The sequence below is a fragment of the Ambystoma mexicanum genome, chromosome 4p, assembly GCF_040938575.1.
Source record: "Ambystoma mexicanum isolate Mex_15411 chromosome 4p, UKY_AmexF1_1, whole genome shotgun sequence".
In the NCBI taxonomy this organism is placed as follows: domain Eukaryota; kingdom Metazoa; phylum Chordata; class Amphibia; order Caudata; family Ambystomatidae; genus Ambystoma; species Ambystoma mexicanum.
In genome coordinates, this window is record NC_090927.1 from 883,276,652 (window position 1) to 883,302,220 (window position 25,569).

Here is a 25,569-nt window from a genome sequence, read left to right on the forward strand (position 1 = left end):
ATCCTGAAAACCTCTGCCCAGTTAGGTCAGAGGAGGGGGTACCCATCAAATCCTGGCAGCAAGGAGGAATCTGAAGACTCCTCTGAACTGCGCAGGACACAGGAGACCAGGTCCCCACATTCTGCCAGCCATTCCCAGGCTCGCAGAATCCGGGAAAACCTGGAAGAACAGACGGGAACCTCTGGGAGCAGTGCCTCTGAGTCCGAGGACGAATGGACAAGGGTTACCCGAACTAAAAAGGCCAATAAGGCAAAAAGGGCCTTGCTAAAGGACCCCTTAAAGCAGATTAAGGCGATCAGGAGCGTCATCACGCCTTACCATAAGAACGCTAAGTATTCTGTTTGGGAGCACTTAGAGTTGTTTGAACAAATGATGGAGACTTTTCATTTGAAGGACAGCCAAAGCTGTATTCAATATGTAAAGTGGACCTTCTCCCCGGAATACTCCAGTTTCTTTGCGGGGCTGGAGGACCAAAATCATTTAAGATGGTCCACCTATAAGGCGGCCATCTTGAAACATTTTTCTGTTCACAGAAATCCTCAAGAGGCTCGCAAGGCAGCCTACAATTTGCAATGTGGGGAGGATCAGGCCCCACAAGAATTTGTGCAGGAGTTAAAGCGTGCTTTTGCGCAAACCACCAGAAGGGTGCGCACAGATAGTAGAGAGTTCATTAATGCGTTTTTCCATGCCTTGCCCAAATATATCATGACCCAGCTCGTGAGGGATTTTCACGAGAAAAGATCTTTAGACTGGGTCATTGAACAGGCTACCCGGATCTATGAGGTGCAGAAACCGGTAGATAGCAAAAGTAATGCCCAGAAAAACCCCAAAGCCAACAGCACCCCTGCTGCTGCCAAGGTGGCAGAGGTAAAGGTTACCCCCGTTTTGGATTTGGAGATGGGGGGGCCTAAAAACCTACCTGCACCTAATAATGCTAGGCCCAGAAGGTCCTCGGGTCAGTCACAGACAGGGAGCCAAGGAGGCAGCCCCACAAATGGGGTCCCTCGCTCTCCTGATTATGTAAGTCCCCGTTACAAGGGAAATCGACCCATCCTGGGTTATGTGTGGACTCCTCCAGCCCAAGGGGGGGGATCCAGCCAAGCACCTAACCCAGGGAACTTCCCTCCAAACTTCCCACAGGAGGGCAGAAATTCTCTAAACCCTGGGCAGAACTTTTTCCCCAGATATCCACCCGACTTTCAGCCCCAAAACCATCCATCCTTCTTTCCCCAATTCCTTGAGCCCAGACCACTGAATCCGGGAGAGGGGAGGCCAAGGGTGGAGGGGTACCCAAATCTTCCCAACCAGGGGTACTACCAGAGGAGGGACAGCTACCCTTCCCGGGATCAGCCCAGGGGAGAAAACAGGGCCCAGTATCAGCCTGAGCGGGTTTCCCAGTTAGAGCGCCAGGTTCAAAACATGGCGCGGGATATGGGTCACATACTGAGGGCTCAGCAGAACCCTCAGATCGGCATGCCGGCGCAGAACGTACCCAACTCTGGACCTGGTGCTCCAGAACAATGACGGGGGCAGCACCCCGATAACACACCGGTTCCCAGGGAGGAGGCACAAAGGGAAGGGGGTGTAAAGCCTTGGAGGAAGCTTCCTTCCTCACTTGTAAACAGCCCCTGGAAACCCAGGAACCGGAAACAAAATCTCTTGCCCCTGAAAGTCTGCCTCCTAAGGAGCAGAGGGGGGGTAGGAGAAACAAAAGACCCAAACAGACTCAGTTTGAGGAGGAGGTACAGATCTTCCAATTTGAGGGAGAGGGATCCTCAAAGGATCCTGAGAAAAGGATCTTCTCCTTCAGAGAGGGGGGAACTCCTCCCAAAGAAAAATGGGTCCCTAGGAATGCAAATCCAGACTGGGGAGATGTGGAGACTGAGCTACCGCCGCCCACCATCTCATCCCAGAACCAACAGCAAGAAAATCCCCTGGTTCAAACCCATCCTGGTGACTGCCTCCAAAAAGGGGGGGGGCGGCCCAGAACTGGAACCAGGGGAACCCACAATGGCTCTGATCTCCAGTTGCCAACTTTTTCTTTCAGATTCCCAAGGCTCTCCACAGAATTCTGCCCAAATCTCTTCGCTAGCGATGTCCAAAACCAGAAAGTTATCCCACCAGTTGTCCAAAAATGTGCATTATCTGTGCCCCCTTGAGGAGAAGGAGGGAAGATATTATGCCCCGGTACAAGTACAGGGGCAGGGTACGATTTCAGCGCTGGTGGACACTGGATCTCAAGCTACCCTTCTGTCCAGAAGGGCCTTTGATGAACTGAATGCAGGAAGGGGAGGGAATTACCAAATTCCTCTCACCTCACTTCCTGGACAACTCCAGAACTTTGACGGGAAGGAAATTCCCGTTGAGGGGACGGCAGACTTGGACATTAAAATTGGGCGACATAAGTTGAAACACCCGGTCATAGTTGTGACCCCAGAGGGCACCCCTTGTTTACTAGGGAATGACCTCCTGAGAAGGTTGTCACCCCTAATAGATTGCGTAAACAAGGTCCTCTGGACCCAGACTAGCCGACCAATAAAATTAAAACAGAGTGTTAACCATGTTAGTTTAAACGGCACCTGCCACATGGTTGAACAAAAATCTGACCAAGTAGAATTTCACTTCCAGAACAACCAGATTCCAGACGTGACAGTAATAGAAGTAGGACAACAGACTGGTGATGGGGGGGTCCTCTCTATTTCTGAAAATCAACCTTCCTTCCAGTTTAAGGTGGTATTCCACACTGGAAGGAAACACCCTGAAATTCTTTACTAATCCACAATCAGAAACTCCCACTCCTACAGTCCAGAAAGATGTGAAATCAGCTCAGAGCCTGGCTGATATTCAGCAAATTGGAGAGCAGTTGTTCATCCCTGTCCAGTTAAATGATGGGAAGGACTCTGTTCTCGCTCGAGTGTGTGTGAACAACGGTAAGAGCTTCATCAGCGAAGCCGTGTTCCGCCAACTCCCAAAAGATCCAGCCATTCCCACATTCAAACTGATAGACAAATGGGAAATGGACCTGGAAGTACCCAATTCCAAACATCTCCTGCCAAGCAGGTGTATGCTCAAAATCTCCATTGGCAACAAGAGCATAGTCCACAATTGTTGGGTCGTGCGAGACGTCCCTGCCGCCTTTTACTTAGGCAGTGACATTCTCAATCGCTTTGCCATTAGTTTGGACCTAATAAACTTCAAAGCTTGGTCCCGATTAGCGGATAATCCCATGAGCTTTGATGATCCAGAAAAAGCATTTAGGTCAGCTCAATTGCTACCTTATGCAGTTGAAATTCAGGTTAAAGAGGAAGTCACTATCCCAGAAAGGACCCGACAATTCTCCCTGGAAGTGAAAGTCAAAAGGGGACAAGAGTTGAAAAACCCTGATGCTTACATACATCTAAATGCTTCTCTCCAACAGCAAGGGTTGGGGGTAAACCCAACTCCATTAGTCAACATAGAACATGACACCATTCCAATAGAGGTGGATAACAGCGACTTAAAGAGTATTACTCTAGCCGCAGGCACCATTATTGGAATGGCGGTTGATGACCGACATTTTTCCATCGACTTAGTAAATGAACTGTTAGGACCAATCCCCAAGGACTGTTTTGACAGTGACAGGGATGACAATACAACACCAGACAGGATTTTTACCCGGCATGGGGGGAACTTCCTGGTGTACACTTCCTGCCCCTATGGTAAGGAAGATGTGACTTGTGACTTCAGGAGGGATGAGGTGATTTTCCAAGTTCATGAGGGCTGCCTTTCCCACCTGAAGCCTCCAGTCCAAATCAGCACTCTGACCAGGGACTTCTCCACCCAGCTGGAGGAGGCCGCTGAGATAGCCAAACCAGAAGTCTTTCCAGGCTTCAGGCAGATGGTGGAAGAGAGAGTCAACCTAGCTGATGCCTGTGTGACTCTGGAACAGAAGCAAAAGTTGAAACAAGTTTTCTTGGATTTCCAAGATCTCTTTGCGGTAGACTCATATGACTGTGGTCACACTGACATCCACACAACAACAATCCCCTCGGACCCTGGCATGACTCCTGTATTTGTGAAGCAATATCGTTTGCCTCTCGCATCAATGGAGTCCCTTACTGAAATAATTAAGAACCTTGAGTCCAGGGGAATAATCCGTCCAGTCCACAGCACCTTCAATAATCCGGTGCTGGGAATATTGAAGCCAAACGGCCAGTGGAGACTCTGTGCTGACCTCAGGGAGCTCAACAAACGGGTCCATACTTCCCGATGGCCTCTGCCCTACATTGACCAAGGGCTGGCCCAGATCCAGGGGTCACAGGTATTCACAGCAATAGACCTGACCAATGGATACTGGACCGTGCCTGTCAGCAGGGAGGACCAATACAAACTGGCTTTTACCTTTGGGGGCCAGCAATACACATGGACCCGGACTCCCTTCGGATACCTCAACTCCGGCAATGAATTCAACATTTTCCTACATAAGGCCATGCCCGACCTGGGTGCGAGGGGTAACCTGGCTTATGTAGATGATGTCCTCATCAAAAGTTCATCTGTGGAGGAACACATAGCGGAGATCCGTTATGTTCTGACCCAGTTGAGGGCCGCCGGAGCAAAACTTTCCTTTCAGAAAGCACAGTGGTGTAGAACGCGTGTTAATTTCTTGGGGCATGAGATTACTCCTCAGGGCCTCTGTCCCCAGGAAAAGAAAGTGGAAGCACTTCAGAAACTGAAAGACCCCACAACTCTGCGGGAACTAAGGAGCCTCCTTGGACTGACTAATTACAGCAGAAAGTTCATTGAGGGCTACGCAGAGATCACCAGACCCCTGATTCATCTCCTGAAGGGGGGGGTCAAGTGGGAATGGGGTCCAGAACAATCCGAGGCAGTAAAACAACTCAAAAGAAGCCTCTCACAAGCGCCTTGCCTAGCTTACCCTGTCAGAAACAAGGAGTTCTTCCTGGAGACGGGGTTCTCTAATACGTGCTTGACGGCAGTATTATACCAAAAGCATGACAAGGTCAATAAAGTAATCTCCTATGCGAGCAAAACTTTATCCTCTGTGGAGGAAAAATTCAACGATTGTGAGAAGGCACTCCTGGCAACGGTGTGGGCATTGAAGAATTACCGCCCGTTTATCCAGGGGGAACACATCATAGTGGAGACTCCACACCAGCCTCTGCAATATCTCCAAAGTGACAGAATCCGGGCCGGAAATGTGAGTAATTCCCGAATTACTTCCTGGATTCTGTCAATGCAAGGCTTTCCTGTGGAGGTCAGATATGGCCAAAACAAGAAGAGTCCACTCGCGCAAGGTCTGGCTGACTTGCATGATTGTGCCAGAGAAAACTGTCTCGAGGACGAAAGTCTAAAATTAAAGGACAACATGGAGGCATACCTTAATTCCCCCCACAAAGTCTTTGAAGAGGACAAGTGTGAGGGAATGCCCACTGTCTATGTGGATGGATGCTCTTACCATGTTGACAACGACGGGGAGAAAGAACTAGTGGCCGGCGTAGGGAATGCATGGGTGAATGAGTCCCCAGAACCCTCCGCTGGATACAAAATTGGTCCCCGAAGTAGTCAGGTGGCAGAATTGATGGCTGTGCATCAGGCCATCCTCACTGCTGTCCAGCATCAACTCCACGAACTGGTCATAATCACAGATTCGGATTATGTACGGAACGGGTTCGTGGAGCACCTGGTTAATTGGAAAACCAGAGGCATGTTATGTGCTAACAACAAACCCTTGAAACATGGGAAGTTGATCCAAAACATTGATGATCTGGTCACATCAAATGAGATGACCATCTATTGAAAAAAGATCAAGGGTCATTCCAAAGTAGAGGGACCAGACAAAACTGGAAATGACTTAGCTGATCAGCTGGCCAAAACCGGGGCCATCCAAGGGGATCTAATTGAGATTGAGTCCCTGTTGGGGGAAATCCAGGTCACTGCTATCACTAGGTCCCAGACAAATGCTCACAACGACCTTTCAATTGCACAATGGAGTAAGGAGACCCCTGATGCTGATTTGATTACTGCTCAGAAGGGGGATCCAATAATTGGTAAATTTTACCAGCACCTTGAGGACCCTGAGAACTTTCCCCTGACGGATACCGATTATATTGGGAAAGAGGACCTAAGAGTGTTGATGAAATGTCCAAAAATGTTCCGAATCCAAGACGGTTTGCTGGTAAGGAAATCCAAAGCTGGCCACGATCAGTGGGTGGTTCCTACCTCATTCCGAAGCCTGATGTTAAGTCACGCCCATGATGCGGCCACCGCCGGTCATAGGGGTTTCACACAACATTGGAAATCTTAAGAGAGGTTGCATACTGGCCACACATGGGGCAGGACCTCGACCAATACTTGAAGGGGTGTCTTGTGTGTGCACAATTTCAGCCAACGTCCCTCACACACCGCGCGCCTCTCCAAAAGAGGGGGATGACCCTGCCATGGTCAGATTTACAAATCGACTTTGTAGGCCCTGTGATTCGCTCGGCTAGGGGGAATAAGTACATGTTGACTGTGACATGCTTGTTTACCAAGTGGGTGGAATGTCTCCCAGCCCCAAACTGCAAGGCAGAAACGGCAGCTGCCTTGATGATTAACCACATCTTTTCCCGTTTTGGTCTACCTCAAAGGATTGAGTCAGACAGAGGTAGCCACTTCACCAGTGAAGTAATGACAAAGATGTGGGAGATACTGGGGGTCAAGAGAAAGCTGCATATTGCTTATAGACCAGCTTCTTCTGGGGCAGTAGAGAGATATAACCGGACAATTGTGAGCATATTAAAGAAGTTTGTGGCAGATTCTGGGCCAAGTTGGGATATCCGATTACCTCTGGTCCTAATGGCTATCAGATCTACCCCTTCATCTGCAACCAAAATGTCACCATTTGAGTTGATGACTGGGCGCACGATGGTGCTTCCTCAGCATTTGCTCTACAGGACCCAAGAGCAGACACTGATAAATGCCTCCACTACTCATGAGTATGTGGAGAATTTAAGGAAACACCTCCAACATGCTTTTGCTTATGCTCAGCGGAATCTAGAAAGATCAGCTGATAGCATGAAGACCCACTATGACCTGAAAACTTCCAGGAAGGAATATCAGGTGGGGGACCGGGTCTATCTATACAACTTCCAAAGGAACCAGGCCAAGCAGCGCAAATTTTTGCCTACATGGAAGGGACCATTCGAGATCATAGACAAAATCTCCCCTGTGGCCTACAAAATCCACATCCCCAAAGGTCCTTTGGCAGAGGGAGAAGACAAGTGGGTCCACATAAACCAGTTGAAATGTTGCCATCCCAGGCACACTCTGCAACAACTGGAGGAATCCTCTGGAATCCTAGCGGGTACTGTCTCAGACTAATTCAGTTCCAGTCATAAAACATACCACATCTAGTCTCTAAAATATTGTGATTTGCATGAAACTGTCTCTTAGTTATACTGTTTTTTTTTCAAAATAAGAATGTAATGTTTCGTTATGATGAAATGCATATGCTGCCCCACTATCTCAACAGTGGTGGAAAAACGTCTATGAGTAGGTATTGCCGCTCTTCCTTTGTCGTCCTAGGAGAAAGAAAACCTGGAGACGGGCCAAGGAGGGCGATTCGGAGACCAGGAACGAAGATCCAATGGGCCCAGTGGACCGCCCAATACTCCCATCAGGGCTGGCGAGGAGAACCGATCGATCCGACCGGATGGAGGAAAAGATGCTGAACTGTGCCATCTACCGGAAGAAGATTATGCGGACAGACCGGTGCGTGGGTCAAAACCCTTGTGCACCCGACTCCCCATCGACTCAAAATCAAAGTGCAGTCGCGTGGGGGCGCTTGTTGGGTGTCTTGACCCACGTGCAAGTAATCATGCTGCAACATTTGGTGCTGTGGGCTTAGAAAATTCAAGATGGCGGAAAACCCACATGTGCGCCGAAATCCAGGAAAGCTGCGCAGTTTGTGCGCCCACCAAAATGGTTGCCTCACTTGCCACCCACCAGTGCGAGAATGAAAGGCCGGGTTGCCATGAGGGAAATGGGTTGCCAAAGGAAAAACAGTAGCGCCGGTTAGCTTCAAAGCGCTTTAAAACCACCATTGGACTACCCGCACAGTAGTCTGAAACCATTGGGAATGGCAATGCTGATTGCCAAATGCAACTTAGAATTGTGGGGAATTCATTTGTTAAATCCCAAAAATGGGTGCAGTACCAGTACTCACCACTATCCAAAAGCCGGCGTTTTAAAACCACCCTGTGTTTCTCTGAAGGCAGGCTCAAAATGCCTATTTTCAAACATTACAATATGTGCAAAATATTCACTGAACACCAGCAGACATTTGGCAGAATGGAGTTTTGTGTGCCTACAAAATCTGGGAAATGAAGAGCCCAGAACAATGCTTATAACAAAACTGGCTGAGCTATGGAGTCAGCAGTTTAAGTTGCACTGGATTTAAAGACACTAAAATCGAAAATGTTTAGATTAAATGAGTGACCTATGTTTGGTGTCACATGCCTTTGTAACTGTCGAAATGTCATAGTTTTGCACTTAGAATCAGCATTCTAGCTGCATGTGTAAAATTGCAAGTTAATTTAAAAAGCAACAAAAAACATGACAGTTAGCTGAAAGTCTGGCTTAAGGAACTTGATTTTGCTTGACAACTACCCCCATCAGGAGTGAAACTTGAGTCACAGCTGTGTTCCCAGGACTATCTGCCTTTTTGCTGGCCACACTAAGAATATACCATCTATCTGATAATTGAATTACCTGTGCTCTGCAGGAGAGTGAACAATGCAACTCCCTTCACCCAGGCAGAGGGTTTATTGAGAGGATCATAAATGGCTTCCCCTTGAACAATGAGCCTTTCAGGACCCAAGCAAATCTTATATTGCAGGGGTCGTAAAAGTGGCTTACTCTTGGAAGAAACTGGGAGGGGGAGAAACTGGAGACAGAAGCTGGCTTGGCAGAACTGGATAAACCAGTATTTCTACCTTGTGCTGAGAGGAAACCACACCCCTTTGGAGCCAGAACATAACTTTAAAAAGATGGATCATTCATAGAGCGGACATGTGAAAATTTTATAAATGATACCATAATTCTTGTGATTTTTCTGCCCACAGTTTAAGAGGTTTTTAGAACCGGTGGGATGTTCAGGGGGGTGTCAGCGGAAAAGTGGATATTACTCTAAATGTATGCATGTTAAAAATCTGAAACTTCATCAGTTAATGTCCATACTCCCTGCGCACATGTATGTAAAGTTGGGTCAATGTCAGAAATTGAAAAATCAGTTAAAAAGTCAATTATGTGCCATTTCTGAATGCAAGCTCTTAGAAACAACAGATTTGGACAGAGACATGGCTAAATTCAGCCACACCATGTATATGTAATTTCAAGCAACTGTGTAACTGTGAAATATGTCTTTTGTTATCAAATATAGAATGTGTGCAATCTGACAGAGGAGTGTCCTATCTGCAAGCCATAAAATTACATCACTCTGACACAACTTAGCTTCGCCAATCAAGTGAGGAATGGAAATTTGACCAATGACAAGTGAGAGGGGCAAGTTTAGTTATGACCAACATACCCACCCACTCTCAAAACACATAAAAGCAGACAGACAGGACAGATAGGGACCTTCAATTCCATTTGCTGCAACACGCTCTGCCGGACCATACAACATCCAGAGATCCAGACTTCAAATTCATCAACCTCCAGAAAGCCAAACTAGAGACTTCAATCTATCCAGAACTAAGAGACCAGACCAGAGAGCGAGCAGTTCCAGAGACCAGACCCTGTGCCCAGAGAGAGACCAGAGCCCAGTCTAAAACACTGACCAGATCCGTGATGAGGCCCATTTAATTCAAGAATATAGTGTGAGTACCCAGCAGAACTGTGTAGAACCAATCTCTTAGTTTAAATTCATCTAATTCAATCTATTTAACCTAAGTAGAACTGCCTGATAGCTCCAAATCTGTCACCTGTCATTCTAGCTGCAAAATCTGTCACTTGTCATTTTGAGCTTTTAAAATTTCAAATCTGAAAAACGACCTTCACAAAATCGCTCATATCTCCGCGACCGTTTGTCTTAGAGACTTGCAGTAACTTTCATTTGGAAGCTGAGATCCTAGGCTTTCCTAGGACCCCAAGACGATAGAGATAGTCCTTGTGGTTCCTTTGTAATAGCGCTCGGCGCATCCGCGAATTTTGCCGCGATTTGCAAATTTCTTCACGTGTAAAAAGACAGCAGTTTTGCTTTTCCTTGCCAAAAACTTCGTTTACCTGCTAGTTACTACTAAAGCATTGTTAAGGTGATCCTGAATTCATAGAGAGTAGATATCACTCACCCTGAACCTCTGAAAGGGAATTAAAAGCATTTTTAGCATATTTTTTAATTCATTGCCAGCACATATCAAAGCATTTTGCCTGTGTTTTCAAAACTCCTATCTGTTTTCTGTAGTGTAAGCTTGCTGGGGTGAACTGAATTACAGTTGATTGCATTTCTGAGAACTGTGTGCTTCCTTCCATTTCCTTGCATTGCATCAAGGGGGGGAGGGGATTGCCAGAGAAAAGTGATTACATTGTTTTGTTGAAATCATATTGAGTATTTTCTATACTGCATTTCATTCATTCAATATTCCATCCATTTGAACTCTATAAAGCATTCTCTACCACATTATACTTCTGTACCTATTTACCACTGTGCCACCTTATCCATTTCATGTCAACTCCTTATTGATTATAGAGAAGCGTGTTAGTGCCAGATTCTCCGTTGTTAATCTTTATCATATCAGATTAAGTGTGATATTCAATTATTAATTTATTATAAGGTGTGACATATATATATCTATTGTTTAAATTATCAAATAAACCTTTTAACTTGCTAAACAGAACTACTTCTTGGCTCAGTGGGGTCAGGGGGATTCCAAGAGAGGGGTGTTATATAGGGGTAGTCACCCAGAACGCATGAACTGGACATAAAGATATATCAATAAGGGTTTCCATTCAGTATCCCAGACTAGGCATTGACTTAGCTGTAGTGTTGAATTGAATCCTCTTACAAATTGGGGGCTCGAGCCGAGACGTTGGGTTAGATTTACCACTTGTGCAGCTTAATACAGTGTGCTAACTGACGGGATACATACATCCGGTCGGATCACCACGCTGCATTACGCTGTGAAGCATTCCTCAAAAGGGACACTCCAAGAAAAGTTCTGTTCTGCAAAAATAAAATACAAACTTCTGTAAGTCAGGACAGAGACCAATCTCTAGAATGACGACCTTAGTAGACATGAAAATGGCCAGAGAGCACCTCTTGCATAAGCTATTTGTGAGAGGTGAATGGACCGAACAGGGCCAGGATGCGTGGTTGCAGGCAATCACACAACAGTTCACTGAAACAGGGTCAGATATATATAGAGATCAGGGTCCATTACATGTGGCCCTGAGCGAACTATATATGGCTCCTAAAGCCAAAGAGGAACACAATAAGATTGCCAGGATAGCAGCATACCTGTACCTATATATGGGAGACATGCAGGATAGATGTGCTGAAAGCCAAAATCTGGCAAATAGGCAACAGATGGTGTTAGAGAAGGTCCAATCTGACCTGGTCTCTTCTGAGCAGAGGCTGCAGAGGAGCCAGGAGTCAGAAAATGACAGCAGACTGTACATCACTAAAATAAAGGAGGATATGGATGTGCTGCAAAAGGAAAAGTCAGAACAGGATACCAGATTTCTGGCCTTGCAGAAGGAACACCAAGAAGGTTTGGACTCCCTACTGCAAAGCCAGAAAAAGCTGGAGCAACAGCTAGACTTCAATAGGGCATGTGCTGAGCAGGTAGTCACCCTGCAAAGCCACCTAGATAGAGAGAAGGCAGAGAGCGACAAACTAATTCTGAAAGACCTGGATACCCAGGCAGAGTTTGATGAGGAGCGCCAAAAAGCTGGTGCCCTTCAACGGCAAAGGGCCGACCTGGCGGCACAAATGCAGGCTCTTAGTCAGGAAAGAGACGCCTTAGGCCAGGAAGTCTGCCATTTAAAAAGAAAAATGGAAGAAAATCACCTGGCCCACCAGGGACTGGGTGGCCTCCAAAAAGAACACCAGAACTTGGTAGAGCACACCAGAAGGGTGGAAGATGCTCTAGCAAGAAAGGAGCAGGCCAACAGGGACACAGCTCAGGAGGTAACCCTCCTGCAGCAAAGACTGGCCCAGTTCTCCAGGACCAACCAGGAAGCACAGAGGGAAAATGAGGCTCTCTGCCAGCACAATGAGAGGCTCCAGCAACAGGTAGCGATGCAGGAGAGACTGATAGAGTCCAGTAAGGCCTTAACTGAGGAACTGAAGGCACAAATGCAGGCTCTTGCATTGCAACAGGGAGCAGGGGCGGATAGAGATGAGGTTCGCTGGGAAATGGAAACTCCGGAGCATAACCTCAGGAGCCCTAGTACCAGAGGCCCTCATACCTCTCAGTCCCTGGACTCTGCCACCCCCATGTCCCCTGGCGCACGTGAGCACAGGACCACAGGGATGGCAGATTACTATCCAGCCAGAAGCATGGGGCTCATAGGCCAGTACCACCCAGGAATGGAGGGGTGGGCATCCGGGTATGGGCACCCAAGTACAGTACAGTTCAGTGGGGAACCCCAGGAGAGTAGGCCCATTAAGGGCATCCTGAAAACCTCTGCCCAGTTAGGTCAGAGGAGGGGGTACCCATCAAATCCTGGCAGCAAGGAGGAATCTGAAGACTCCTCTGAACTGCGCAGGACACAGGAGACCAGGTCCCCACATTCTGCCAGCCATTCCCAGGCTCGCAGAATCCGGGAAAACCTGGAAGAACAGACGGGAACCTCTGGGAGCAGTGCCTCTGAGTCCGAGGACGAATGGACAAGGGTTACCCGAACTAAAAAGGCCAATAAGGCAAAAAGGGCCTTGCTAAAGGACCCCTTAAAGCAGATTAAGGCGATCAGGAGCGTCATCACGCCTTACCATAAGAACGCTAAGTATTCTGTTTGGGAGCACTTAGAGTTGTTTGAACAAATGATGGAGACTTTCCATTTGAAGGACAGCCAAAGCTGTATTCAATATGTAAAGTGGACCTTCTCCCCGGAATACTCCAGTTTCTTTGCGGGGCTGGAGGACCAAAATCATTTAAGATGGTCCACCTATAAGGCGGCCATCTTGAAACATTTTTCTGTTCACAGAAATCCTCAAGAGGCTCGCAAGGCAGCCTACAATTTGCAATGTGGGGAGGATCAGGCCCCACAAGAATTTGTGCAGGAGTTAAAGCGTGCTTTTGCGCAAACCACCAGAAGGGTGCGCACAGATAGTAGAGAGTTCATTAATGCATTTTTCCATGCCTTGCCCAAATATATCATGACCCAGCTCGTGAGGGATTTTCACGAGAAAAGATCTTTAGACTGGGTCATTGAACAGGCTACCCGGATCTATGAGGTGCAGAAACCGGTAGATAGCAAAAGTAATGCCCAGAAAAACCCCAAAGCCAACAGCACCCCTGCTGCTGCCAAGGTGGCAGAGGTAAAGGTTACCCCCGTTTTGGATTTGGAGATGGGGGGGCCTGAAAACCTACCTGCACATAATAATGCTAGGCCCAGAAGTTCCTCGGGTCAGTCACAGACAGGGAGCCAAGGAGGCAGCCCCACAAATGGGGTCCCTCGCTCTCCTGATTATGTAAGTCCCCGTTACAAGGGAAATCGACCCATCCTGGGTTATGTGTGGACTCCTCCAGCCCAAGGGGGGGGATCCAGCCAAGCACCTAACCCAGGGAACTTCCCTCCAAACTTCCCACAGGAGGGCAGAAATTCTCTAAACCCTGGGCAGAACTTTTTCCCCAGATATCCACCCGACTTTCAGCCCCAAAACCATCCATCCTTCTTTCCCCAATTCCCTGAGCCCAGACCACTGAATCCGGGAGAGGGGAGGCCAAGGGTGGAGGGGTACCCAAATCTTCCCAACCAGGGGTACTACCAGAGGAGGGACAGCTACCCTTCCCGGGATCAGCCCAGGGGAGAAAACAGGGCCCCGTATCAGCCTGAGCGGGTTTCCCAGTTAGAGCGCCAGGTTCAAAACATGGCGCGGGATATGGGTCACATACTGAGGGCTCAGCAGAACCCTCAGATCGGCATGCCGGCGCAGAACGTACCCAACTCTGGACCTGGTGCTCCAGAACAATGACGGGGGCAGCACCCCGATAACACACCGGTTCCCAGGGAGGAGGCACAAAGGGAAGGGGGGTGTAAAGCCTTGGAGGAAGCTTCCTTCCTCACTTGTAAACAGCCCCTGGAAACCCAGGAACCGGAAACAAAATCTCTTGCCCCTGAAAGTCTGCCTCCTAAGGAGCAGAGGGGGGGTAGGAGAAACAAAAGACCCAAACAGACTCAGTTTGAGGAGGAGGTACAGATCTTCCAATTTGAGGGAGAGGGATCCTCAGAGGATCCTGAGAAAAGGATCTTCTCCTTCAGAGAGGGGGGAACTCCTCCCAAAGAAAAATGGGTCCCTAGGAATGCAAATCCAGACTGGGGAGATGTGGAGACTGAGCTACCGCCGCCCACCATCTCATCCCAGAACCAACAGCAAGAAAATCCCCTGGTTCAAACCCATCCTGGTGACTGCCTCCAAAAAGGGGGGGCGGCCCAGAACCGGAACCAGGGGAACCCACAATGGCTCTGATCTCCAGTTGCCAACTTTTTCTTTCAGATTCCCAAGGCTCTCCACAGAATTCTGCCCAAATCTCTTCGCTAGCGATGTCCAAAACCAGAAAGTTAGCCCACCAGTTGTCCAAAAATGTGCATTATCTGTGCCCCCTTGAGGAGAAGGAGGGAAGATATTATGCCCCGGTACAAGTACAGGGGCAGGGTACGATTTCAGCGCTGGTGGACACTGGATCTCAAGCTACCCTTCTGTCCAGAAGGGCCTTTGATGAACTGAATGCAGGAAGGGGAGGGAATTACCAAATTCCTCTCACCTCACTTCCTGGACAACTCCAGAACTTTGACGGGAAGGAAATTCCCGTTGAGGGGACGGCAGACTTGGACATTAAAATTGGGCGACATAAGTTGAAACACCCGGTCATAGTTGTGACCCCAGAGGGCACCCCTTGTTTACTAGGGAATGACCTCCTGAGAAGGTTGTCACCCCTAATAGATTGCGTAAACAAGGTCCTCTGGACCCAGACTAGCCGACCAATAAAATTAAAACAGAGTGTTAACCATGTTAGTTTAAACGGCACCTGCCACATGGTTGAACAAAAATCTGACCAAGTAGAATTTCACTTCCAGAACAACCAGATTCCAGACGTGACAGTAATAGAAGTAGGACAACAGACTGGTGATGGGGGGTCCTCTCTATTTCTGAAAATCAACCTTCCTTCCAGTTTAAGGTGGTATTCCACACTGGAAGGAAACACCCTGAAATTCTTTACTAATCCACAATCAGAAACTCCCACTCCTACAGTCCAGAAAGATGTGAAATCAGCTCAGAGCCTGGCTGATATTCAGCAAATTGGAGAGCAGTTGTTCATCCCTGTCCAGTTAAATGATGGGAAGGACTCTGTTCTCGCTCGAGTGTGTGTGAACAACGGTAAGAGCTTCATCAGCGAAGCCGTGTTCCGCCAACTCCCAAAAGATCCAGCCATTCCCACATTCAAACTGATAGACAAATGGGAAATGGACCTGGAAGTACCCAATTCCAAACATCTCCTGCCAAGCAGGTGTATGCTCAAAATCTCCATTGGCAACAAGAGCATAGTCCACAATTTTTGGGTCGTGCGAGACGTCCCTGCCGCCTTTTACTTAGGCAGTGACATTCTCAATCGCTTTGCCATTAGTTTGGACCTAATAAACTTCAAAGCTTGGTCCCGATTAGCGGATAATACCATGAGCTTTGATGATCCAGAAAAAGCATTTAGGTCAGCTCAATTGCTACCTTATGCAGTTGAAATTCAGGTTAAAGAGGAAGTCACTATCCCAGAAAGGACCCGACAATTCTCCCTGGAAGTGAAAGTCAAAAGGGGACAAGAGTTGAAAAACCCTGATGCTTACATACATCTAAATGCTTCTCTCCAACAGCAAGGGTTGGGGGTAAACCCAACTCCATTAGTCAACATAGAACATGACACCATTCCAATAGAGGTGGATAACAGCGACTTAAAGAGTATTACTCTAGCCGCAGGCACCATTATTGGAATGGCGGTTGATGACCGACATTTTTCCATCGACTTAGTAAATGAACTGTTAGGACCAATCCCCAAGGACTGTTTTGACAGTGACAGGGATGACAATACAACACCAGACAGGATTTTTACCCGGCATGGGGGGAACTTCCTGGTGTACACTTCCTGCCCCTATGATAAGGAAGATGTGACTTGTGACTTCAGGAGGGATGAGGTGATTTTCCAAGTCCATGAGGGCTGCCTTTCCCACCTGAAGCCTCCAGTCCAAATCAGCACTCTGACCAGGGACTTCTCCACCCAGCTGGAGGAGGCCGCTGAGATAGCCAAACCAGAAGTCTTTCCAGGCTTCAGGCAGATGGTGGAAGAGAGAGTCAACCTAGCTGATGCCTGTGTGACTCCGGAACAGAAGCAAAAGTTGAAACAAGTTTTCTTGGATTTCCAAGATCTCTTTGCGGTAGACTCATATGACTGTGGTCACACTGACATCCACACAACAACAATCCCCACGGACCCTGGCATGACTCCTGTATTTGTGAAGCAATATCGTTTGCCTCTCGCATCAATGGAGTCCCTTACTGAAATAATTAAGAACCTTGAGTCCAGGGGAATAATCCGTCCAGTCCACAGCACCTTCAATAATCCGGTGCTGGGAATATTGAAGCCAAACGGCCAGTGGAGACTCTGTGCTGACCTCAGGGAGCTCAACAAACGGGTCCATACTTCCCGATGGCCTCTGCCCTACATTGACCAAGGGCTGGCCCAGATCCAGGGGTCACAGGTATTCACCTCAATAGACCTGACCAATGGATACTGGACCGTGCCTGTCAGCAGGGAGGACCAATACAAACTGGATTTTACCTTTGGGGGCCAGCAATACACATGGACCAGGACTCCCTTCGGATACCTCAACTCCGGCAATGAATTCAACATTTTCCTACATAAGGCCATGCCCGACCTGGGTGCGAGGGGTAACCTGGCTTATGTAGATGATGTCCTCATCAAAAGTTCATCTGTGGAGGAACACATAGCGGAGATCCGTTATGTTCTGACCCAGTTGAGGGCCGCCGGAGCAAAACTTTCCTTTCAGAAAGCACAGTGGTGTAGAACGCGTGTTAATTTCTTGGGGCATGAGATTACTCCTCAGGGCCTCTGTCCCCAGGAAAAGAAAGTGGAAGCACTTCAGAAACTGAAAGACCCCACAACTCTGCGGGAACTAAGGAGCCTCCTTGGACTGACTAATTACAGCAGAAAGTTCATTGAGGGCTACGCAGAGATCACCAGACCCCTGATTCATCTCCTGAAGGGGGGGGTCAAGTGGGAATGGGGTCCAGAACAATCCGAGGCAGTAAAACAACTCAAAAGAAGCCTCTCACAAGCGCCTTGCCTAGCTTACCCTGTCAGAAACAAGGAGTTCTTCCTGGAGACGGGGTTCTCTAATACGTGCTTGACGGCAGTATTATACCAAAAGCATGACAAGGTCAATAAAGTAATCTCCTATGCGAGCAAAACTTTATCCTCTGTGGAGGAAAAATTCAACGATTGTGAGAAGGCACTCCTGGCAACGGTGTGGGCATTGAAGAATTACCGCCCGTTTATCCAGGGGGAACACATCATAGTGGAGACTCCACACCAGCCTCTGCAATATCTCCAAAGTGACAGAATCCGGGCCGGAAATGTGAGTAATTCCCGAATTACTTCCTGGATTCTGTCAATGCAAGGCTTTCCTGTGGAGGTCAGATATGGCCAAAACAAGAAGAGTCCACTCGCGCAAGGTCTGGCTGACTTGCATGATTGTGCCAGAGAAAACTGTCTCGAGGACGAAAGTCTAAAAATAAAGGACAACATGGAGGCATACCTTAATTCCCCCCACAAAGTCTTTGAAGAGGACAAGTGTGAGGGAATGCCCACTGTCTATGTGGATGGATGCTCTTACCATGTTGACAACGACGGGGAGAAAGAACTAGTGGCCGGCGTAGGGAATGCATGGGTGAATGAGTCCCCAGAACCCTCCGCTGGATACAAAATTGGTCCCCGAAGTAGTCAGGTGGCAGAATTGATGGCTGTGCATCAGGCCATCCTCACTGCTGTCCAGCATCAACTCCACGAACTGGTCATAATCACAGATTCGGATTATGTACGGAACGGGTTCGTGGAGCACCTGGTTAATTGGAAAACCAGAGGCATGTTATGTGCTAACAACAAACCCTTGAAACATGGGAAGTTGATCCAAAACATTGATGATCTGGTCACATCAAATGAGATGACCATCTATTGAAAAAAGATCAAGGGTCATTCCAAAGTAGAGGGACCAGACAAAACTGGAAATGACTTAGCTGATCAGCTGGCCAAAACCGGGGCCATCCAAGGGGATCTAATTGAGATTGAGTCCCTGTTGGGGGAAATCCAGGTCACTGCTATCACTAGGTCCCAGACAAATGCTCACAACGACCTTTCAATTGCACAATGGAGTAAGGAGACCCCTGATGCTGATTTGATTACTGCTCAGAAGGGGGATCCAATAATTGGTAAATTTTACCAGCACCTTGAGGACCCTGAGAACTTTCCCCTGACGGATACCGATTATATTGGGAAAGAGGACCTAAGAGTGTTGATGAAATGTCCAAAAATGTTCCGAATCCAAGACGGTTTGCTGGTAAGGAAATCCAAAGCTGGCCACGATCAGTGGGTGGTTCCTACCTCATTCCGAAGCCTGATGTTAAGTCACGCCCATGATGCGGCCACCGCCGGTCATAGGGGTTTCACACAACATTGGAAATCTTAAGAGAGGTTGCATACTGGCCACACATGGGGCAGGACCTCGACCAATACTTGAAGGGGTGTCTTGTGTGTGCACAATTTCAGCCAACGTCCCTCACACACCGCGCGCCTCTCCAAAAGAGGGGGATGACCCTGCCATGGTCAGATTTACAAATCGACTTTGTAGGCCCTGTGATTCGCTCGGCTAGGGGGAATAAGTACATGTTGACTGTGACATGCTTGTTTACCAAGTGGGTGGAATGTCTCCCAGCCCCAAACTGCAAGGCAGAAACGGCAGCTGCCTTGATGATTAACCACATCTTTTCCCGTTTTGGTCTACCTCAAAGGATTGAGTCAGACAGAGGTAGCCACTTCACCAGTGAAGTAATGACAAAGATGTGGGAGATACTGGGGTCAAGAGAAAGCTGCATATTGCTTATAGACCAGCTTCTTCTGGGGCAGTAGAGAGATATAACCGGACAATTGTGAGCATATTAAAGAAGTTTGTGGCAGATTCTGGGCCAAGTTGGGATATCCGATTACCTCTGGTCCTAATGGCTATCAGATCTACCCCTTCATCTGCAACCAAAATGTCACCATTTGAGTTGATGACTGGGCGCACGATGGTGCTTCCTCAGCATTTGCTCTACAGGACCCAAGAGCAGACACTGATAAATGCCTCCACTACTCATGAGTATGTGGAGAATTTAAGGAAACACCTCCAACATGCTTTTGCTTATGCTCAGCGGAATCTAGAAAGATCAGCTGATAGCATGAAGACCCACTATGACCTGAAAACTTCCAGGAAGGAATATCAGGTGGGGGACCGGGTCTATCTATACAACTTCCAAAGGAACCAGGCCAAGCAGCGCAAATTTTTGCCTACATGGAAGGGACCATTCGAGATCATAGACAAAATCTCCCCTGTGGCCTACAAAATCCACATCCCCAAAGGTCCTTTGGCAGAGGGAGAAGACAAGTGGGTCCACATAAACCAGTTGAAATGTTGCCATCCCAGGCACACTCTGCAACAACTGGAGGAATCCTCTGGAATCCTAGCGGGTACTGTCTCAGACTAATTCAGTTCCAATCATAAAACATACCACATCTAGTCTCTAAAATATTGTGATTTGCATGAAACTGTCTCTTAGTTATACTGTTTTTTTTTCAAAATAAGAATGTAATGTTTCGTTATGATGAAATGCATATGCTGCCCCACTATCTCAACAGTGGTGGAAAAACGTCTATGAGTAGGTATTGCCGCTCTTCCTTTGTCGTCCTAGGAGAAAGAAAACCTGGAGACGGGCCAAGGAGGGCGATCCGGAGACCAGGAACGAAGATCCAATGGGCCCAGTGGACCGCCCAATACTCCCATCAGGACTGGCGAGGAGAACCGATCGATCCGACCGGATGGAGGAAAAGATGCTGAACTGTGCCATCTACCGGAAGAAGATTATGCGGACAGACCGGTGCGTGGGTCAAAACCCTTGTGCACCCGACTCCCCATCGACTCAAAATCAAAGTGCAGTCGCGTGGGGGCGCTTGTTGGGTGTCTTGACCCACGTGCAAGTAATCATGCTGCAACATTTGGTGCTGTGGGCTTAGAAAATTCAAGATGGCGGAAAACCCACATGTGCGCTGAAATCCAGGAAAGCTGCGCAGTTTGTGCGCCCACCAAAATGGTTGCCTCACTTGCCACCCACCAGTGCGAGAATGAAAGGCCGGGTTGCCATGAGGGAAATGGGTTGCCAAAGGAAAAACAGTAGCGCCGGTTAGCTTCAAAGCGCTTTAAAACCACCATTGGACTACCCGCACAGTAGTCTGAAACCATTGGGAATGGCAATGCTGATTGCCAAATGCAACTTAGAATTGTGGGGAATTCATTTGTTAAATCCCAAAAATGGGTGCAGTACCAGTACTCACCACTATCCAAAAGCCGGCGTTTTAAAACCACCCTGTGTTTCTCTGAAGGCAGGCTCAAAATGCCTATTTTCAAACATTACAATATGTGCAAAATATTCACTGAACACCAGCAGACATTTGGCAGAATGGAGTTTTGTGTGCCTACAAAATCTGGGAAATGAAGAGCCCAGAACAATGCTTATAACAAAACTGGCTGAGCTATGGAGTCAGCAGTTTAAGTTGCACTGGATTTAAAGACACTAAAATCGAAAATGTTTAGATTAAATGAGTGACCTATGTTTGGTGTCACATGCCTTTGTAACTGTCGAAATGTCATAGTTTTGCACTTAGAATCAGCATTCTAGCTGCATGTGTAAAATTGCAAGTTAATTTAAAAAGCAATAAAAAACATGACAGTTAGCTGAAAGTCTGGCTTAAGGAACTTGATTTTGCTTGACAACTACCCCCATCAGGAGTGAAACTTGAGTCACAGCTGTGTTCCCAGGACTATCTGCCTTTTTGCTGGCCACACTAAGAATATACCATCTATCTGATAATTGAATTACCTGTGCTCTGCAGGAGAGTGAACAATGCAACTCCCTTCACCCAGGCAGAGGGTTTATTGAGAGGATCATAAATGGCTTCCCCTTGAACAATGAGCCTTTCAGGACCCAAGCAAATCTTATATTGCAGGGGTCGTAAAAGTGGCTTACTCTTGGAAGAAACTGGGAGGGGGAGAAACTGGAGACAGAAGCTGGCTTGGCAGAACTGGATAAACCAGTATTTCTACCTTGTGCTGAGAGGAAACCACACCCCTTTGGAGCCAAAACATAACTTTAAAAAGATGGATCATTCATAGAGCGGACATGTGAAAATTTTATAAATGATACCATAATTCTTGTGATTTTTCTGCCCACAGTTTAAGAGGTTTTTAGAACCGGTGGAATGTTCAGGGGGGTGTCAGCGGAAAAGTGGATATTACTCTAAATGTATGCATGTTAAAAATCTGAAACTTCATCAGTTAATGTCCATACTCCCTGCGCACATGTATGTAAAGTTGGGTCAATGTCAGAAATTGAAAAATCAGTTAAAAAGTCAATTATGTGCCATTTCTGAATGCAAGCTCTTAGAAACAACAGATTTGGACAGAGACATGGCTAAATTCAGCCACACCATGTATATGTAATTTCAAGCAACTGTGTAACTGTGAAATATGTCTTTTGTTATCAAATATAGAATGTGTGCAATCTGACAGAGGAGTGTCCTATCTGCAAGCCATAAAATGACATCACTCTGACACAACTTAGCTTCGCCAATCAAGTGAGGAATGGAAATTTGACCAATGACAAGTGAGAGGGGCAAGTTTAGTTATGACCAACATACCCACCCACTCTCAAAACACATAAAAGCAGACAGACAGGACAGATAGGGACCTTCAATTCCATTTGCTGCAACGCGCTCTGCCGAGATCCAGAGATCCAGACTTCAAATTCATCAACCTCCAGAAAGCCAAACTAGAGACTTCAATCTATCCAGAACTAAGAGACCAGACCAGAGAGCGAGCAGTTCCAGAGACCAGACGCTGTGCCCAGAGAGAGACCAGAGCCCAGTCTAAAACCCTGACCAGATCCGTGATGAGGCCCATTTAATTCAAGAATATAGTGTGAGTACCCAGCAGAACTGTGTAGAACCAATCTCTTAGTTTAAATTCATCTAATTCAATCTATTTAACCTAAGTAGAACTGCCTGATAGCTCCAAATCTGTCACCTGTCATTCTAGCTGCAAAATCTGTCACTTGTCATTTTGAGCTTTTAAAATTTCAAATCTGAAAAACGACCTTCACAAAATCGCTCATATCTCCGCGACCGTTTGTCTTAGAGACTTGCAGTAACTTTCATTTGGAAGCTGAGATCCTAAGACCCCAAAATGATAGAGATAGTCCTTGTGGTTCCTTTGTAATAGCGCTCGGCGCATCCGCGAATTTTGCCGCGATTTGCAAATTTCTTCACGTGTAAAAAGACAGCAGTTTTGCTTTTCCTTGCCAAAAACTTCGTTTACCTGCTAGTTACTACTAAAGCATTGTTAAGGTGATCCTGAATTTATAGAGAGTAGATATCACTCACCCTGAACCTCTGAAAGGGAATTAAAAGCATTTTTAGCATATTTTTTAATTCATTGCCAGCACATATCAAAGCATTTTGCCTGTGTTTTCAAAGCTCCTATCTGTTTTCTGTAGTGTAAGCTTGCTGGGGTGAACTGAATTACAGTTGATTGCATTTCTGAGAACTGTGTGCTTCCTTCCATTTCCTTGCATTGCATCAAGGGGGGGAGGGGATTGCCAGAGAAAAGTGATTACATTGTTTTGTTGAAATCATATTGAGTATTTTCTATACTGCATTTCATTCATTCAACATTCCATCCATTTGAACTCTATAAAGCATTCTCTACCACATTATACTTCTGTACCTATTTACCACTGTGCCACCTTATCCATTTCATGTCAACTCCTTATTGATTATAGAGAAGCGTGTTAGTGCCAGATTCTCCGTTGTTAATCTTTATCATATCAGATTAAGTGTGATATTCAATTATTAATTTATTATAAGGTGTGACATATATATATATCTATTGTTTAAATTATCAAATAAACCTTTTAACTTGCTAAACAGAACTACTTCTTGGCTCAGTGGGGTCAGGGGGATTCCAAGAGAGGGGTGTTATATAGGGGTAGTCATCCAGAACGCATGAACTGGACATAAAGATATATCAATAAGGGTTTCCATTCAGTATCCCAGACTAGGCATTGACTTAGCTGTAGTGTTGAATTGAATCCTCTTACAGGATCAAAGATGGTGCTATGTGGTACTTATATTAAGAGGACAACCCACCAACATGGGTTTCTTGCATCAGTCGGAGGTGCATCTCTTTAAGGCAGAGCATGCTGCAGACTCCCAGGAACGCCACCCGCACAATGACTAGCTGAACAGATGGGATGTGAGGGCCTCACTGGGGCCTCCTCGGCCCTCCAGTTTGCCTGCTGTGAACAGTCCAGCTTCCGCCTGCAAAACTTTCACGAGGACCAATTGACCAGCCGCTATGGTAGGGATGGCGTCTCTGTCAGCACCTACCTCACTGTCGTGAAGCCCTGTGTGCAAATTGCGAGCATTTTATTTAGGTTGCATCACGGGGAACCATTGTCTCCCAGCCTCAGGGATAAAAGCAGTTTTTCAAGTTGCTGTTTGCAGCATGGAAGATTGGAATATGTGCAACCCCCAAAAACCTCCTCCTAGTTACCACGTTTCACAAGGTTTATAAAAGGCCTACCACATACATACCCACAGTGTCCATTCCATTTGAGAGACGTTACTCCAGGACATTCTGAGACTTTTACAGTCTACGTGTGTAATGGGGAATTCCAAGACAAGTCCAAGAATGCAAGGTTAAAACCACCACAGAACTATCAAATGCAATAGGCATCGGGAAATTAATTTTAAACAGTCCCCTCTGAATTCATCATGTTCTACTTAAATAATATAATGACGCTACAGTGGCTTGCTGCATTACTCATCATGATAGGTAAAATCACTGCAAGCTGCCTTTCATAAAGTGCTCTTTGGGCAAAATCGCCTTTAAGTGTGTGGGGTTGGTCAAACTGACCGCTTTCCACATTCTTCAATGTGTTGATTTGACCACCAAATGTCTGCCTCATTCGATAATTGTAATCCTTTCCTTTTAAGTGCTCGTGGAGAAACAGCCGGCATTTTCCTAACCCTCACATGTATGTGCATTTATAGTGCTTGTACCAGCATAAGAGGCGCAGATGCAAAGGTAACAATATTGTGGCGGCAGTTTCTTGTATATTGGGTTGCCCATCCCATGCATCCCTCATGTGCATCATGTTTTTGTGTCTCTTCAGTAGATGGCATTATGTTTTCAACCTCTGCCACTGGTCATCCAGACTAAGGTATAATTCGTTATTGAGATTCACCACACATATGATTACAATATAAATGTACAACATTTATACAGAAATAGAGGGAACATAGACACAAGCAGGACAAATGATTTGCTGCCGGCACAGAACACCTGGACCGAGCAGACTGCGGCCACGACCCATTGAAACAAAGAGGCAAATCATTCCCCGGCACTAAAAAAAAGTTCCTTGCAGGCCTCCTGGCTCCCCTTCTACAAAAGATAAACACATCTGAAAATGATAGCTTCTCCAGTGCAAACTTTTTCTGCAGCTCTCTGGGTGCCCCTACCTCGCGGAAAAAGCGATGCTTTCTGTTCAGTTAGAGATGGGATACAAATGCCAGTGTCACCAGGGGCAGACTGGCCTTTGGTGAACTCTAGAGATTTCGTAGTAGGCCTTGGCACACTGGGCCTCTTTTCTGTGGTATTTCCAAATTTTAAGGGGAGGAGTGGTGGGCACCACACTGTTAATCCATTTGTAGTAAATGTTGGTAGTTGCTTCAACAATTATTTTGATGTTTTAACCAAGAGCTGCCACTCCAAACTGGTCCCATGGCACAAGGACCACATAAATACACAAAAGAACAAATAAGGTGACTACACCTTATTAAAACTGGCGCTTCATAGTTGGCCCCCGATCCGAGGGGCTGTAAATTTCAAACAAGGATTTCAAAACAGATTTTCTTCAAGATTAAATCTCTTTAAGCAAATAATGAGTCCATATATGTATAACAGGAAATGTTTATTTACATTCCTGTTGTGTTTTCT